The sequence below is a fragment of the Moschus berezovskii genome, chromosome 8, assembly GCF_049115385.1.
Source record: "Moschus berezovskii isolate FMDL1 chromosome 8, NW_MosBer_1.0, whole genome shotgun sequence".
Classification (NCBI taxonomy): domain Eukaryota; kingdom Metazoa; phylum Chordata; class Mammalia; order Artiodactyla; family Moschidae; genus Moschus; species Moschus berezovskii.
In genome coordinates, this window is record NC_142467.1 from 70,413,499 (window position 1) to 70,430,183 (window position 16,685).

A 16,685-nucleotide genomic window follows, 5' to 3' on the forward strand; every position below is an offset into this window, starting at 1 on the left:
AAAGAATCTGCCTACAATGCAGCAGACTGGAGTTCAATTTCTGGGTAGGGAAGATCCCCTGGAGAAGGAAATGGCAACCCACTCCAGTATTCTTGCCTAGGAAATCCCGTGAACAGAGGAGCTGGGCAGTAGAAATATCCTCAGAGATATTTTTGCTGTTAACAGCACACAAAAATGCCATGATTTTATTTATTTTAATGGAATTAAAATGTTATGTCAGTATTAAAAAAAAAATTCATTCCTTGTTCTAACATTTGAGCATAGTAGACAGCCTTACGGAATCAGATATGCTGAATTTTGCAATTGGGTAATAATTCCTTAGGTCACAAATTCCTTTCTTTGTATAAGTGTTGTTGGGTATTTTCATCTTTTTAAATAATGACTATGTGTTGAGAGCTAAAGCTGAAACTGCAATACTTTGGCCACCTCATGCGACGAGTTGACTCACTGGAAAAGACTCTGATGCTGGGAAAGGTTGGGGGCGGGAGGAGAAGGGGACGACGGAGAATGAGATGGCTGGATGGCATCACCGACTCTGTGGACATGGGTTTGAGTGAACTCCGGGAGTTGGTGATGGACAGGGAGGCCTGGCGTGCTGTGATTCATGGGGTCGTGGAGAGTCGGACACGACTGAGCGACTGAACTGAACTGAACTGAACTGAACTGATGTGTTGAGAGAACCCACATTTTTTGCAACAAAGTATATATCAAAAGTTTAATAACTCTATAAATAAATAAATATAGTCTTATTCCCAAGGTAGTCAACATAAAGAGCTGCCAACTTCTTTATTCTCTTAATTTAAAATTTGGATTCAGTGTTACAATTAGATGTGAAATTGGAAAATTCTGACATCTAAGATACTTCCATACTTTTCATACTTCTATATTCTTTCATGCCAATTGTAATGGAAATTGAAGAATAAGACCCAGAGACGTGAAACACACACACACACTTTCAAGAATAGAAGTGACTTAATGAGAGAAAAATTAAATGTATGGAAGACTTTTAGTGGCATATGAGGAAATGAATGGTTAAAAAAAAGAGCTGATACCATAAAGGAAAAGAGATAAACAAGGCTGATGGCTCAAAGTCTTTGATGATTAGATACTCTGAAATAAATGGATATGGAAGAAGAAAAGACAGCATAAATCATGGACCCTGAAACGTATAGGGCTCTGGAAGAATGCACAACTACACTGGAGTCAGGCTTTCTCTAGACTTTATGATATTGCCAAACTGAAGATTTCCATTCATGCACTTCAAAATATTCCATATTTCCACATCTTAACAAGAGTTTCACAGACAGTGAAAGTGAAAGTGAAAGTGCTCAGTCACGTCCCACTCTGGGACCCCATGGGCTGTAACCCACCAAGCTCTTCTCTCCATAGAAATCTCTAGGCAAGAATACTGGAGTGTGTAGCCATTCCTTTCTTTAGGGAATCTTCTTGACCCAGGGATAGACCCCAGGTCTCCCACATTGCAGGCAGATTCTTTACCATCTGAGACACCAGGGAAGCCTCACAGATGGTCCAGTTTCACAAATCAAACTTCACTGAATTCTTCTTTTCTTTGCTTTGATGGCACTGATTCTAAGAATTTTACTAACTGGTATGTTTTGTGAGATATTTGGAACATAAACAAGGAAATGGGATTCTCTTCTGTTTCACATCAGTTTCTCCAATAATTTGTAAATTGAAAAGTTGTACTATGTGGTGTCTAGGGAATTTTTCATATTTAAACATCCGTGAGTCTCTTTCAAAGCAGTATATTGAAAAGGTATGGTTTATGATTATTTCATGAAGCCTTTTGAGGTGTGTCTCTAACAATTGGAAGATATATATGTATAACATATTATATTTATCCAATAAATATGTCTAATAAATGAAAGATAATTTATTAAGAACAATTCTCTTTTCTCTCTTATTTTTAGTATGAAGGAGAAAGAGCGATCAGGGTGTGAAAGGAAATGATAATACTTCCATAATATTGTATAAAACTGTATACAGTATGCTAAACATATAAATATACATCAAATTTTAATAATCAAGATGAGAAAATTTATATTTGTATTATCTATTGAGTGTCAAGATTTTTTTCACACACATTTGCTACTTCATTTTTTCATGGAAAGCATTTAAGGTCAATAGGGAAGGTAACAGAGTCTCAGAAAAGAGTTCATTTTATATGTATTCTTACAGGTAGTGAGTCACCTAATAAATCCTAGAATCTCTAAACTGGAAAGTGATAATCACTCTTTGACTCTGATTCTTTTGCAGGCTTTCCTTCTGTCTCTTCTAGAAACATTTAGCAGCAGCTACTCAGATGGTCCAAAGGAACCACATTTTCAAAGACTGAGCCATCATATGGTGTCATGGACCTTAAATACTTTACCTCCACGGAAAATTCAGTCCCTTGACTTTAATTATACAAAGGCATGTTTTCTTTCAGATGTTACATTGCATGTCAGAGGGCCACACAGTGGGTTTGTTGGTAGAGAGGGAGAGACCTGGGATCAGAGGCTGGAGTGTCTGGTGTTTCACTGGGTCACTCATTATTTGATAATTTGTCAAAAAAGATTCAACAAAATAAATATAGGTAAATTGGACTCCATCCAAAATTAAAACTCTTGTGCTCCAAAGAACACAATCATCATTGTGGAAACTCTATATATGAAATTAAAAAAAATATTTAGAAACCATCCATTTGATATGGACTTAATATCCGGAATGTATTTTAAAAATTCTACAACTCAGTAAACTGATAAAAAATGGGCAAAGGATGTGAATGGATGTTTCTCCAAAGAAGATATACAAATGACCAATAAGGCAGTGACAAGATACCCAATATACTAGTCATTCAGTTCAGTTCAGTTCAATTGCTCAGTCGTGTCCGACTCTTTGTGACCCCATGAATCACAGAATGCCAGTCCTCCCTGTCCATCACCAACTCCCGGAGTTCACTCAAACTCATGTCCATTGAGTCGGTGATGCCATCCAGCCATCTCATTCTCTGTCCTCCCCTTCTCTTCCTGCCCCCAATCCCTCCCAGCATCAGAGTCTTTTCCAGTGAGTCATTAGGAAAATGCAAATCACAGACACAGTGAGATTCCATGTCACACCCATTATGAAAATGATTATCAAAGAACAAGCAAACAAAAACAAACCAACAACAACAACAAAAATATTGGCCAGAATTTGGTGAAATGGAAAACCTTTTGAATTATGTGAATGTATAATTTTGCAGCAAATATGAGCAACAATGCATCTTCAAATTAAAAAAAAAAAGATACTATTCAACCTAACAACTGTACCTCAGGGTATATACCCAAAATAATTAAAAGCAAAGACTTGAAAAGGTATTTGTAAACCTATTTTCACAGCAGCATTGCTTGCAATATTTAAAAAGCAATTCCAAGTAAGTATGCATCATCAGTAGAATGTTACCTCATGGATGAACTTTGAGGACATTATTCAAAATTTAACAAGCAAGTCAGAAAAGGTAAATATTGTCTGATTTTACTTTTTTGAGCTTTCAAGAATAATCAAATTCATAGGGCAAAAAGTGGAATGTTGCTTGACAGAGTCTGGGGGATAAATGGTGAATTATTGTTCAATGAGTATAGAGTTTCAATTTTATATGACGAAAAGTATTATGGAGATTGAGTTCACAATGATGTACATGTGCTTAATGCTGCTAAAGTATACACTTAAAATACTTAATATGTTCATTTCATGTTTTGTGTTTTTTACCACAATTAAAACAAATTAAAAACATACATGTCACAAATCACAAAAGCCCATAAACTTTTCTTAAGTAAAGAACACTGAAGAAGTAAGTCAAAGAAGGGAGATTTCATTATTTATTTGACTTTGATTATTTTGCTATATAAAATGCATTATTGAGATGTGTGGCAACATTTAAATGCATATTGATGCAGACTACCATATAATCCTCATGCATTAAAACAAATTTCATGATTTGAGAAATTTTATTCGGTTATGTAGAATAATGTTCTTGATTGTAAGGAAACTGTTAAATTTTTAGAGTGATAGTTCAAACTCTCAAATGGTTCTGAAAAGAAATTTTTGTTTTGTATTACATTACAAATAAGTTTTAAACACCTGTAAGTGTATTTTCATCATATGAAAAAATAGTTCTTTTATGATAAAATTGAAATGACTGCTCATACTTAAAGAGTCAGTTTTACATTTTCTTTATTAGATATTGGAAAATTATCAGTTGACTTGGTTTTAAAATTTCAGTAATATGTGAACATTTAGTGCTAAATATGATAGAATTTTTAGCTAAATTTGTCACCCATCCTATTCATTCCAGGCTTCAGGCACAGAAACTATTTTTAACCATATGCTCCAGCTGTGTTTTATCAATAGTATGTTACAAAGGCCTATGAGTAAATCAGACTGAAAATGTTAGCTCCAAGGTGGCAGGCAAATAGGTTAAAGGTCATGGTTTCCTTGATTTGATTTACTTCTGTTTTTCTGTATCAACCCCTGAGATGTGAAGCAAACTTGCTCTGATTCATTTGATGGTTTCAAAAGTACCTCATGTTTGGAAAAGATGATTTGTGGCTATACTTTGAGAGATATATGCCTTGAGAGATAAACAGTGGTCAGTCACCTCAAACTAGCTCTGATATGACCTCAGAAATGCAGCTATGCAGATGAAAACTGGAAGTGTCTGAAAGTTATTTTTGCTTTATTATGCTAAGATCTTTGCACCAATAGGGAATTTGCACTCTGCTATGCACAGAGTTTGGGTGAACTCCGGGAGTTGGTGATGGACAGGGAGGCCTGGCATGCTGTGATTCATGGGGTCGCAAAGAGTCAGACATGACTGAGCGACTGAACTGAACTGATGCACAGTTTGTGCTGTGTGCACAGTAAGATGAAAAACCACACATGCCTCAACTGCCCCTGAACACTTTCTCCCCCTTTCCTAGAGTCCTATTACCTGTCTGCCTTTTAACTCTTATAATTCTCTTACTCTACTCCCTTCAAGGACAAGGTGTTTTATGGACATGAACTTTCCTTCTCCATTCTGTGATCCTCGAATAAAAGCCTGTCTTACTTACACCAAACTCAGTTTCATTATTGGCAGCATGAACCTGAGTGGGAAAGAATTCCCTGACAAAGTCAAAGAGGGCTTAGGTTTGGTTAGTGCCCTGGAAGGGGGGCCTAACATCTAATTTGGTCACATATTTAGTAGTGTTGCTAGATATAAATCAGTATAATAAACCATTTTATTTCTTATCTAGCAAATAAAGTGGAATAACAAAAGTACAATTATTTAAAATGTTATAAAATTTCATTTCAGTTCAGCTCAGTTCATTTCAGTAGCTCAGTCATGTCTGACTCTCCGCGACCCCGTGAATCACAGCACGCCAGGCTTCCCTGTCCATCACCAACTCCCGGAGTTCACTCAAACTCATGTCCACAGAGTCGGTGATGCCATCCAGCCATCTCATTCTCGGTCGTCCCCTTCTCCTCCCGCCCCCAACCTTTCCCAGCATCAGAGTCTTTTCCAGTGAGTCAACTCGTCGCATGAGGTGGCCAAAGTATTGCAGTTTCAGCTTTAGCATCCATCCTTCCAATGAACACAGGATTGATCTCCTTTAGAATGGACTGGTTGGATCTCCTTGCAGTCCAAGGGACTCTCAAGAGTCTTCTCCAACACCACAAGTTCAAAAGCATCAATTCTTCGGCGATCAGCTTTCTTCACAGTCCAACTCTCACATCCATACATGACCACGGGAAAAACCATAGCCTTAGAGTAAAAGATATGCTTAGGTTCTAATGCTATAGCAGAGAAAAACAGAGACAGAGAGCGAATGTAGGTCTTATGCAGCTAACATCCAGATGCAAGATTGTTAGACTGCCAGATTGAGCAAATAAAAACGCAGGACGCAAAAAATTTGTATATCAGAATAACAAATAATATCCTTAGTATATGTGCTCCAATTATCACATGAGACATGCCTATTTTAATAATAATAATAGTTATCTGATATTCTAATTTAATTGGGTACATCTTATTTTTATCTGGCAATAATATTTCAATCATGGATTGAACAGATTTTAAGTTTATCAAAATCTAATTTTGATAAGAATAGAGAGCAATGGAAACTCAAATATGTTCCTGTGGAAAATATAAATTTTTACAACTATTTTGGAGATAAATTTGGAAATAGTAATAAAATTCATATTAGAAAAAAATATTATCTAATTTCTATTAATATAGTAGCAATATTTGATCATATTTTCAAATAAACATATGGGTCTGAGCATTAATATAACTATTAAGTTTTCAAACATGGATGGAATTTTGTACCTTATTAAAACTGAAAACTAATACTGTGGCCTCATCTATTGACAGGGAAGAATTTCAAAAAAAAGACTTCTGAAAGAAAAGAGCAAAATATGCAAAAAGATACTGGGTGTCTATAGATATAGACATGGATATTAAAAATATAGCAAGACATTATATGAAGGCTATGAGACATTCTGTACAGGCCACCAAAGATAAATGGGTCATAGGAGAGAGTTTTGACAAGACTTGGTTTAATGGAGGAAGGAATGGCAAACCACTTCAGCATTCTTGCCCTAAGAACCCCATGAGCTGTATGAAAAGGCAAAAAGATAAGACACTGGACGATAAGCCCCTAGCTGAGAAAGGGTCCAATATGTTACTGGGGAGGAGCAGAGAATAGCTCCAGAAAGAATGAAGGGACTTGGCCAAAACAGAACCAATGCTCAGTGGTGGATGTGTCCAGTGGTGAAAGTAAAGTTTGATGGTGTAAAGAACGATATTGTATAGGAACCTGGAATGTTAGGACCATAAATCAAGATAAGTTGGACATGGTCTAGCAGGAGATATCAAAAGTGAATATCAACATATTAAGAATCAGTGAACTAAAATGGACACAAATGGGCAAATTTAGTAGAGATGAACAGTATATCTACTACTGTGGGCAAGAATCTCTTAGAAGAAATGGAGTAGCCCTCATAGTCAACAAAAGAGTCTGAAATGCAGTACTTGGGTGCAATCTCAAAAAGAACAGAATGATTTTGGTTCATTTCCAAGGCAAATAATTTAGTATCACATTAATCCAAGTCTATGTCCCAATCACTAAAGCCAAAGAAACTTAAGTTGACCAGTTCTCTGAAGACCTATAAGATCTTCTAGAACAAACATCAGAAAAATAGATGTCCTTTTCATCATAGGGGAGTTTGGCCTTGGAGTACAAAATGGAACAGAGCAAAAGCTGACAGAGTTTTGTCAAGAACACACACTGATCATAGCAAACACCTTTATCCAACAACACAGGATACACATGGGTATCACTAGATGATCAATACTGAAATCAGACTGATTATATTATTTGCAGCTGAAGATGGAGAAGCTCCACAAAGGCAAAAAAAAAACAAAAACAAAAACAAAAACAGGACCTGAAGCCAATTATGGCTCAGATTATGAGCTCTTTATTGTAAAATTCAGGCTTAAATTGAAGAAAGTAGGGAAAACCACTAGGCCATTCAAGGATGACCTGAATCAAATCCCTTATGATTATAATATGGAGGTGACAAATAGATTTAAAGGATTAGATCTGGCAAACAGAGTGCCTGAAGAATGAGGGACAGAGGTTCATAACATTGTATAGAAGCCAATGATCAAAGTCTTCTTGAAGAAAAAGAAATGTAAGGTTGAAAAGTGGTTGTCTGAGGAGACTTTACAAATAGCTGAAGAAAGAAGAGAAGCAGAGGGCAAGGGAGAAAGGAAATGATATATCCAACTGAATGCAAAGTTGTCAAGAAAAGCAAGGAGAGATAAGAAAGTCTTCTTAAGTGAACAATGCAAAGAAATAGAGGAAAACAATAGAATGGGAAAGACTAGAGATCTCTTCAAGAAAATTAGAGATAACCAAGGGAAAATTCACTCAAAGATGGGCACAATAAAAGAAACGAGGAACTAATAAAAGCATAAGAGATTAAGAAGGGTTGGAAAGGATACACAGAACTATACAGAACACTTCTTAATTAACTGGATAACTATGAAGGTGTGGTCACTCATCTAGAGCCAGACATCCTATAGTGTGAAGTCAAGTGGGTCTTAGGAAGCATTACTACAAGCAAAGCTAGTGAAGGTGATGGAATTCCAGCTGAGTGATTTCAAATAGTAAAAGATGATGCTGTGAAAGTGCTGTACTGAATATGTCAGCAAATTTAGAAAACAGCCATGGCCATAGGACTAGAAAGGGTCAGTTTTCATTCCAGTTCCAAGGGAGGACGTTGTCAAAGAATGTACATGCTACCATACAATTGCCCTCATTTCACATGCTAGCAAGGTAAAACTCAAAATTCTTCAAGTATGTGAACCATGGATTCCAGATGTAAAAGCAGGGTTTAGAAAAGGCAGAGGAATCAGAGATCAAATTGCCAACATTTGTTGAATCATGGAGAAAGCAAAGGAATTCCAGAAGCAAACAAAACAAAACCCGGGGCAGATTCATGTCAATGTATGGCAAAACCAACCAATATAATATTGTAAAATAATTAGCTTCCAATAAAAAAAAATCTACTTCTGCCTCATTGACTACTTTAAAGCCTTTGTGTGGATCACAACAAATTATGGAAAATTCTTGAAGAAATGGGAATACCAGACCTCCTTACCCATCTCCTAGAAAGAAACCTGTATGTGGATTAACAGCAATAGTTAGAATATCACCCAGCTTATTTAACTTCTATATAGAATACATCATACAAAATGCTAGGCTGAATGAATTATAAGCTAGAATCAAGATCATTGGGAGAAATGTCAACAACCTCAGATATGTAGATGATACCACTCTAATGGCAGAAATGAAGAGGTACTAAAGGGACTGTTTTTTATTAAAATTTTAATTGGAGGCTAATTACTTTACATTATTGTATTGGTTTTGCCATACATTGACATGAATCTGCCCCGGGTGTACATTTGTCCCCCATCTTGAAATCCCCTCCCACCTCCCTCCCCATCCCATCCCTCTGTTTCATCCCAGTACACCAGTCCCGAGCATCCTGTATCATGCATCGAACCTGGACTGGCGATTCGTTTCACATATGATAATATACATGTTTCAGTGTCACTCTCCCAAATCATCCCACCCTCACCCTCTCCCACAGAGTCCAAAAGACTATTCTACACATCTGTGTCTTAAAGAGCTGGCATAAAACTCAACATTCAAAAAAACCAAGATCATGGCATCTGATCCCATCACTTCATGGCAAAAAATGGGGAATAAATGGAAACAGTGACAGACTTGTTTCCTGGGCTCCAGAACCAACGCGGACAGTGATGATTGCAGGATGAAATTAAAAGACACTTGCTTCTTGGAAGGAAATCTATGACAAACCTAGACAACATGTCAAAAAACAGAGATATCCCTTTGCTAACAAAGGTCCATATAGTCAAAGCTGTGGTTTTTCTGCTAGTCATGTATGGATGTGAGACTTGTACCCTAAAGAAGGATAAGCATCATAGAAATGATGCTTTTGAATTGTGGTGTTGGAGAAGATTCCTGAGAGGCCTTTGAACTGCAAGGAGATCAAACTAGTCAATCCTAAAGGAAATCAACCCTTTATAATCATTAGAGGTAATAAAGCTGAAACTGAAACTCCAATACTATGACCACCTGATGCACAGAGACAACTCATTGGAAAAAAGTGCTGGAAAAGATTGAGTGCAGTAGGGATCTACAAAGGATGAGATGGTTGGATTGAATTACTAAAATATGAATTTGAGCAAACTCACAGAGAGAATGAAGGACAGGGAAGCCTAGTTTGTTGCAGTCCATGGGTCACAAAGGTCAGAAATGACTTAGAGCCCAAACAAAAATCACAATGTATGTATTTGATATATTTGTTGCTCAGTTACTAAGTTGTGTCTGACTCTTGAAACCCCGTGGACTGTAGCCCATCTAGCTCTGCTCTCCTTGGGATTTCCCAGGCAAGAATACTGGAATGGGTAGCCATTCCTTTCTCCAAGGGATCTTCCCAACCCAGGGATCAAATTCTCATCTCCTGCTTGACAAGTAGATTCATTACAACTGAACCACTTGGAAAGCACTTAATACACTTAGTATGTAAGACCTTTAGCAAAAAATTGTAAGTAGGAAAATAATTTGCTCTTTTAAGAGCAATATTAATCATTATGTATTAGGTTAATCCTGGAGCAGGAAATGGCAACCCATTCCAGTATTCTTGCCTGGAGAACCCAATGGACAGGGGAACCTGGCAGGCTACGGTTCATGGTGTTGCAGAGTCAGACACAATTTAGCAACTACACATATTTTATTTTAATAATATCAGTTCAAAAGGAGTGTAAGAAATTAAAGAGGCACCTTTTTCACTATTTGCATGCAATATTTTTCTCTTCAATAAAGAACACTAGAATAGCAAATGGCATACTTAGATTCAAGATCAACATACAGCAATCAATAAACCTCTATATATCAGCAAATGCAAAGAAAAATAATAGAAAAACTGTTCCACACATTAGAGCAACAAAATATAATACCCAGGGACATTTCTGTCTGTCAAAGTGAATACCTTTAACAAAAGTTTATATAATAGTTTGGACTTCCCTGGTGGTTCAGATGGTAAAGAATTTGCCTCAATGCAAGAGATCCAGGTTCAGTATCTGGGTTAGAAAGATTCTGCTGGAGGAGGAAATGGCTACCCACTCCAGTATTCTTGCCTGAAGAATCCCATGGATAGAGGAGCCTGGAGGGCTACAGTCCATGGAATCACAAAGAGTCGAACATGACTGAGGGACTAACACACAGACATACAGTAGCTTGAAGGATATAAAAGACATGAAGAAAAAAATAAACCAGATTGAGAAATATGTTGAGAGATTCAAGATAATACAAATTTCAGTTATGCCCAAATTAAGGGATACACATCTTATTTTGATACGGGAAGTTGGGGCAGAAGGAAGAGTGAAGATGCAACACAAATGCTGAATGAATACATTGTACAAATTCTGGATATGTAATGTACAGCATGGTGATTTATTCTGTGCTGTGTTGTTCAGTCATGTCTGATTCTTTGCGATCCTATGAACTGTAGCCTTCCAGGCTCCTCTGTCCATGGGGAATTTCCAGACAAGAATACTGGAGTATGTTGCCATGTCCTCCTCCCGGGGGTCTTTCCAATCCAGGGATGGAACCCAGGTCTCCTGCATTGCAAGGAGATTCTTTATCCTCTGAGCCACAAGGGAAGTCCGAGAATACTGGAGTGGGTAGCTATCCCTTCTGGAGGGGAATCTTCCCAACCCAGAAATCGAACCGGGGTCTCCTACATTGCAGGTGGATTCTGTACCAGCTGAGCTACCTGGCTCAGATGGTAAAGAATCTTCCTGTAATGAGGGAGACCTGGGTTCAGTCCCTGGGTTAGGAAGATACCTTGCAGGAGGGCATGACAACCCAATCCAGTATTCTTGCCAGGAGAATCCCCATGGACAGAGAAACCTAGCAGTCTACAGTTCACGGGGTCTCAAAGAGTCAGACATGACTGAGCGACTAAGCATACACATGGTGATTTACGGTGACAGAGATTATACAACTTTATTGTATATTTAAAATTTGTTAAGAGGTTAGATTTCAAGTGTTCTGAACACACAAAAACATTTTAAATGTGAACTGATGGATATTTTAACTTGTTTGATTGTAGTAATCATGTCATAAGAGATACATAAATCAAAACATCAGGTTGTATACCTTAAATATCTGCAATTTTTATTTCTCAACTATATCTTAATAAGATCTGAAAAAAATGTTGATTTCATTGGAATGCCTTGTTTACATTCTTTAGTTCTATAACCTTGCACAATTTAGCTAAGTAGTCCATCTTGGAAGAAAAATGGAGATCATATTATCAGTGTTAGAGTAGCTGAAAAACAATGTTCGTAAGTGTTCTGTGAGTTTACATACATGTTTACAACAGTGACAATTACATTGGAAGCACTCAGTGTATTTTTCCCCTCATTGTGTGAAAAGGAGGAGAAATTTTTAGGTAATTCACAGTAATACTCAAGAAAAGTGACAAAATTATCTACCCTGAGTAAGTAGAGTAAGTCTTTTCAAAATAAAGAAGCTAATTCTGCTTCTTTGTCCTAGGAGAGAAGATGAAAAGCAATACAAACTATTATAATTAAAGACAAGGGAATGGGTTCCTCAGAGGGCTATAAACTTTAAATTTCTGTCTTCTTACCATGAGTATAGCAAATAGAGACTCTCTAGGAAGGAAGTCCTTTTAATTGTAGTTTTTGTCTTCCTGGGAGCTACAATAAAAATGTAGTTTACAGCAGGTATGAATTCCAGATTCCAGGAGTACATATAGAATTTCAGTGGAAATGGATTAATAATTTACTGTTTAAAGTATCTAAAAATAGAGGTACATTTTCACTTCCGTTCCGTTCAGTCGCTCAGTCGTGTCCAACTCTTTGCGACCCCATGGACTGTAGCCTACCAGGCTTCTCTGTCCATGGGATTCTCCAGGCAAGAATACTGGAGTGGGTTACCATCTCCTTCTCCAGGGATCTTCCCGACCCAGGGATCGAACCCGGGTTTCCCGCATTGGAGGCAGACGCTTTAACCTCTGAGCCACCAGGGAATATATTCACATTCATGGATATATCATGTATATAAAATTGTAGCAATATTGATTCTCTGTGAGGGTTAAATAATATAATGCATTTGAGAATTATATTGAAATAAATAGTATTACAGCGATTTAGAACTATTCTGTCTCAAGATATGCCTCAGCTAAAGTTGATTACTTTGTCTTTTCAGTAACCTATCAGTAACTGTAATGTTTCCTATTGTGTGTTAAATGTTTGTTAATTATGGAAATACGAAAACATGCAAGATATATAATTTGTTTCCAGTAACTAACAATCTCAGTAAAATTATATACTGTGCAGACCTGTACGAAGAGGTAATACAACTAACAAGGTGAGAATGTGTCTAAGCCAATGTCAAACTTTGTTGAACATGGAGATAATTGGTTTCACTACTTAACTGATTTTTCTACTAAGCACTTTATGGCATTTATTCATTTTTTCCATACATTATTAGTCTGAGGAAAGTTTTCTTTTAAGGGTAGAGAATTGAGGCATAAGTTACTAGCCTTAGCTTGTAGATGGAAAAGCTTGGATATTTTTTCCTTTTTTCATATAATATTGATATTACTCAGATGATAAAGAACTTGGTGGTTGATTGAAGTCAGCAGGAAAAAAAAAAATGTCTCAAGTGAGAATAATGACATAACTGAGTGATTTGAAAGGTAGGCTTGAATCACAATCTCTTTTAATGAACACACCTCATATTAACAGATACTTTACAAGTTGCCATGTACTCTTTAGACTTTTACACGTCCATGGGGTCACAGAGAGTTGGACATGACTGAATACACACACAGTTCACAGGTGAAGCAGGCCACAGAGTATGAGATGGTTGGATGGCATCACCGACTCAACAGACTTGAGTTTGAGCAAACTTAGGGAGAGAGTGACGGATAAAGCAATGGCACCCCACTCCAGTACTCTTGCCTGGAAAATCCCATGGACGGAGGAGCCTGGTAGGCTGCAGTCCATGGGGTCGCGAAGAGTCAGACACGACTGAGCGACTTCATTTTCACTTTCATGCATTGGAGAAGGAAATGGCAATCCACTCCAGTACTTTTGCCTGGAGAATCCCAGGGACGGGGGAGCCTGGTGTGCTGCCGTCTGTGGGGTCGCACAGAGTCGGACACGACTGAAGCGACTTAGCAGCAGCAGAAGGAGGGAGAGAGTGAAGGACAGGGAAGTCTGGCTCACTGCAGTCCATGGGATCTCAAAAACTCGGGCATGACTTAGTGACTGAACAGCAACAACAATGCAGTTTAGGTAAAATTAATACAAATAAAACCATAAAATTACAACTAAGAAAATAATCAAAGCTTGACAGGCAAAATTTGAAGATTTTTTAAAATTTTACCTCATTATAGGAACATTTTAAAGAAATCAATAGGTATTCTGAAAAAAAATTCAAATTTATTTATTCCAGAAATGATGTTTTGCTATATACTTTCTGCCAAGACAGCTGCTAGTCAAAATGCTGTGCTTTATTTCACAGCAAATAGTCCCAGATAACTTAAAATTTCAAGAGATATTTTGCCAAAGATCCATTTCTTGGGAAGAGTGTATAAAAACACCATGAGGAACCCCTGTTTATTCTGGAATGTATTTTAGTATAGTTTATATTCTGGGAGCCTGAAATGAGCATTTAAATTTGGGCCTCATCTTCCTAGTGGTTAAAAAATATATATTCTGTCATATATACACACACACACATATATTTTAGAATAAACATCTAGTTTCCTCATGAGAACCAACACTTGTTTATTTTTATACCCATTCTTGAGTAAATATCAGCGTGATTCTTATATAGCTGGTAAAGGGTAATGCAGAATTCAATATCTTCCATCTATATAAATATTAAAATGTTATAAATATTTAATATGACTATTTCTTGCCACATTATCTGGGATTTTCACTGAGTGAAAATTAGTGAAAACAATTTCAGTGCATGGCTAGGAAAGGAATTTTGAAGCAACATACGAGTAAGTGTGAGTTTCTCTGAGTTCAGAGTGATCTAACGATGGAACTGAGAAACTCAAGAGAAAATATGTATGTTCTACATTTGTTAGCCAATGCTATTTAAAAATTAGATCACTCAACTGGACTTAAAAGCTATATAGCAGACATGTCCAGGCTATATCCAATAGAAGTTTTCAAAATTTTGTATCAGTTTAGTTACTGAGACAGATTAATCCCCACATGTGCTAGCTAGGTATGAACTAACCTGACCAGAGAGTTTCATCCTTGGAATCATGTTTCAGACAATTAAGGAGAAACATGGTGGATCTTTGGGCTAACACAAAGTCTTGTTTGGGTAAACTGATTTATCGCAATAGTTGACAAGTTCAAAATATCTGGGAAGCCTATGACATGTCATTCAAAATACTTGAAGTGAAGTGAAAGTCACTCAGTTGTGTCCGACTCTTTGCGACTCCATGGACTACACAGTTCATGGAATTCTCCAGGCCAGAATACCGAAGTGGGTAGCCGTTCCCTTCTCCAGGGGATCTTCCCAAACCAGGTCTCCTGCATTGTGGGCAGATTCTTTACCAGCTGAACCACAAGGGAAGCCCTCAAAATACTTGAGGGAAGTTATTTTTGGAAGTAAATATACCTATATAAGCACTTGAAATTATTGATGCAATATAATGTCCTTCTCCCTGACTGAACTTAAGGCTACTCCTGTTTGGACACCAGGAGGGTATTCTGTTGTAGGAAACCCACTCCCATTCCTCAAAAGCCCCTAATATGCCCCTTGAAAGGAACAGCTTCTAAGCTATCAGTAACCAATGTTATTCTTCTATTGGTATAGGGAGAGATACATAAAATTAAGGCCTGTTTCATCCTTCATGTTGTTTGACCAAAAAAGTTTCTCACTTTTTTTTTTTTAAAGATTGTATTCCTCAGTTCATTAGATGTACATGAGGCATCTTTAGAGGCAGTATTTAGTAGATTGGCATTTGCAGGTCACAATTGTTCACTGAAATTTTAAAATAATTTTGAAATTTCTCTCGTATCTCAAATGAGGTTCACAATGTATATAAATAATTAAAACTCAAAGAAACTGCATTTACTTGTTCATTGACTAAATTGTGTCCAGCTCCTTCATGACCCCAGAGACTGTAGCCTGCCAGATTCCTCTGTCTGTCCATGGGACCTCCCAGCAAGAGTACTAGAGTGAGTTGCATTTCCTTCTCCAGGGCTTATTCCTGACCAAGGAATCAAACCAGTGTCTCCTGCATTGGCAGGTGAATTCTTCACCATTTAACTATCTAGAAAGTCCTGGCATTTTATTATCTCTATGCTTAAACTATTTAAACTCAAGGAACTGAATTTAAGGTTCCATCTTCCTTTACAGATTTATCTTTTCTTGCCTAGATTACTCAGCTTTTGTAATTTATATTGTTTTTAGCTTCTTCACAAAAAGGTGATGCCTAAAATAGTGAATAAATTGCATTCTTGTTTAATTTTTCTCTCCACCAGACTGATCTTTCTAGCTTATGACATTTTTGTTGTCTAGAATAATCTCCTAAGGTGAATTAATGTTGCTCATACATGTATAATTATATCATGCATTAAAATTTAAATGCAACAGTGAACAAGAAATATAGCTCTAACTTCGAAAACTCTGCTTTTTCTAAACCTTTTGAACAGCTCTGCTATTTGCATGTGTATTCTATTTATTAATTTCACCTCTGCGAAACTGATACAAAGACTGTTCTTTCCTGTGATGTGGTCCATTTCTTACCTTCACCAAGTCTTTAGGCAAATGCCACCAAATAAGGTATGTGTTCCTTGATTATTCTATTCAAAATTGAACACTCCAGTGTAATTCTAACACCTTCCTTTGACTTTTTTTTCTCTATAATATAATGGTGGTTTTTGTCACTATTTGATTAAAATATAAATGTTAAGTACTTTCTTTGCTGATTGCTGCATTATCTTTTGTGTCTAACACAGAAAAATCTCAATGTTTTGTTTTAATGTGCAGACCTCACTTTTCTCT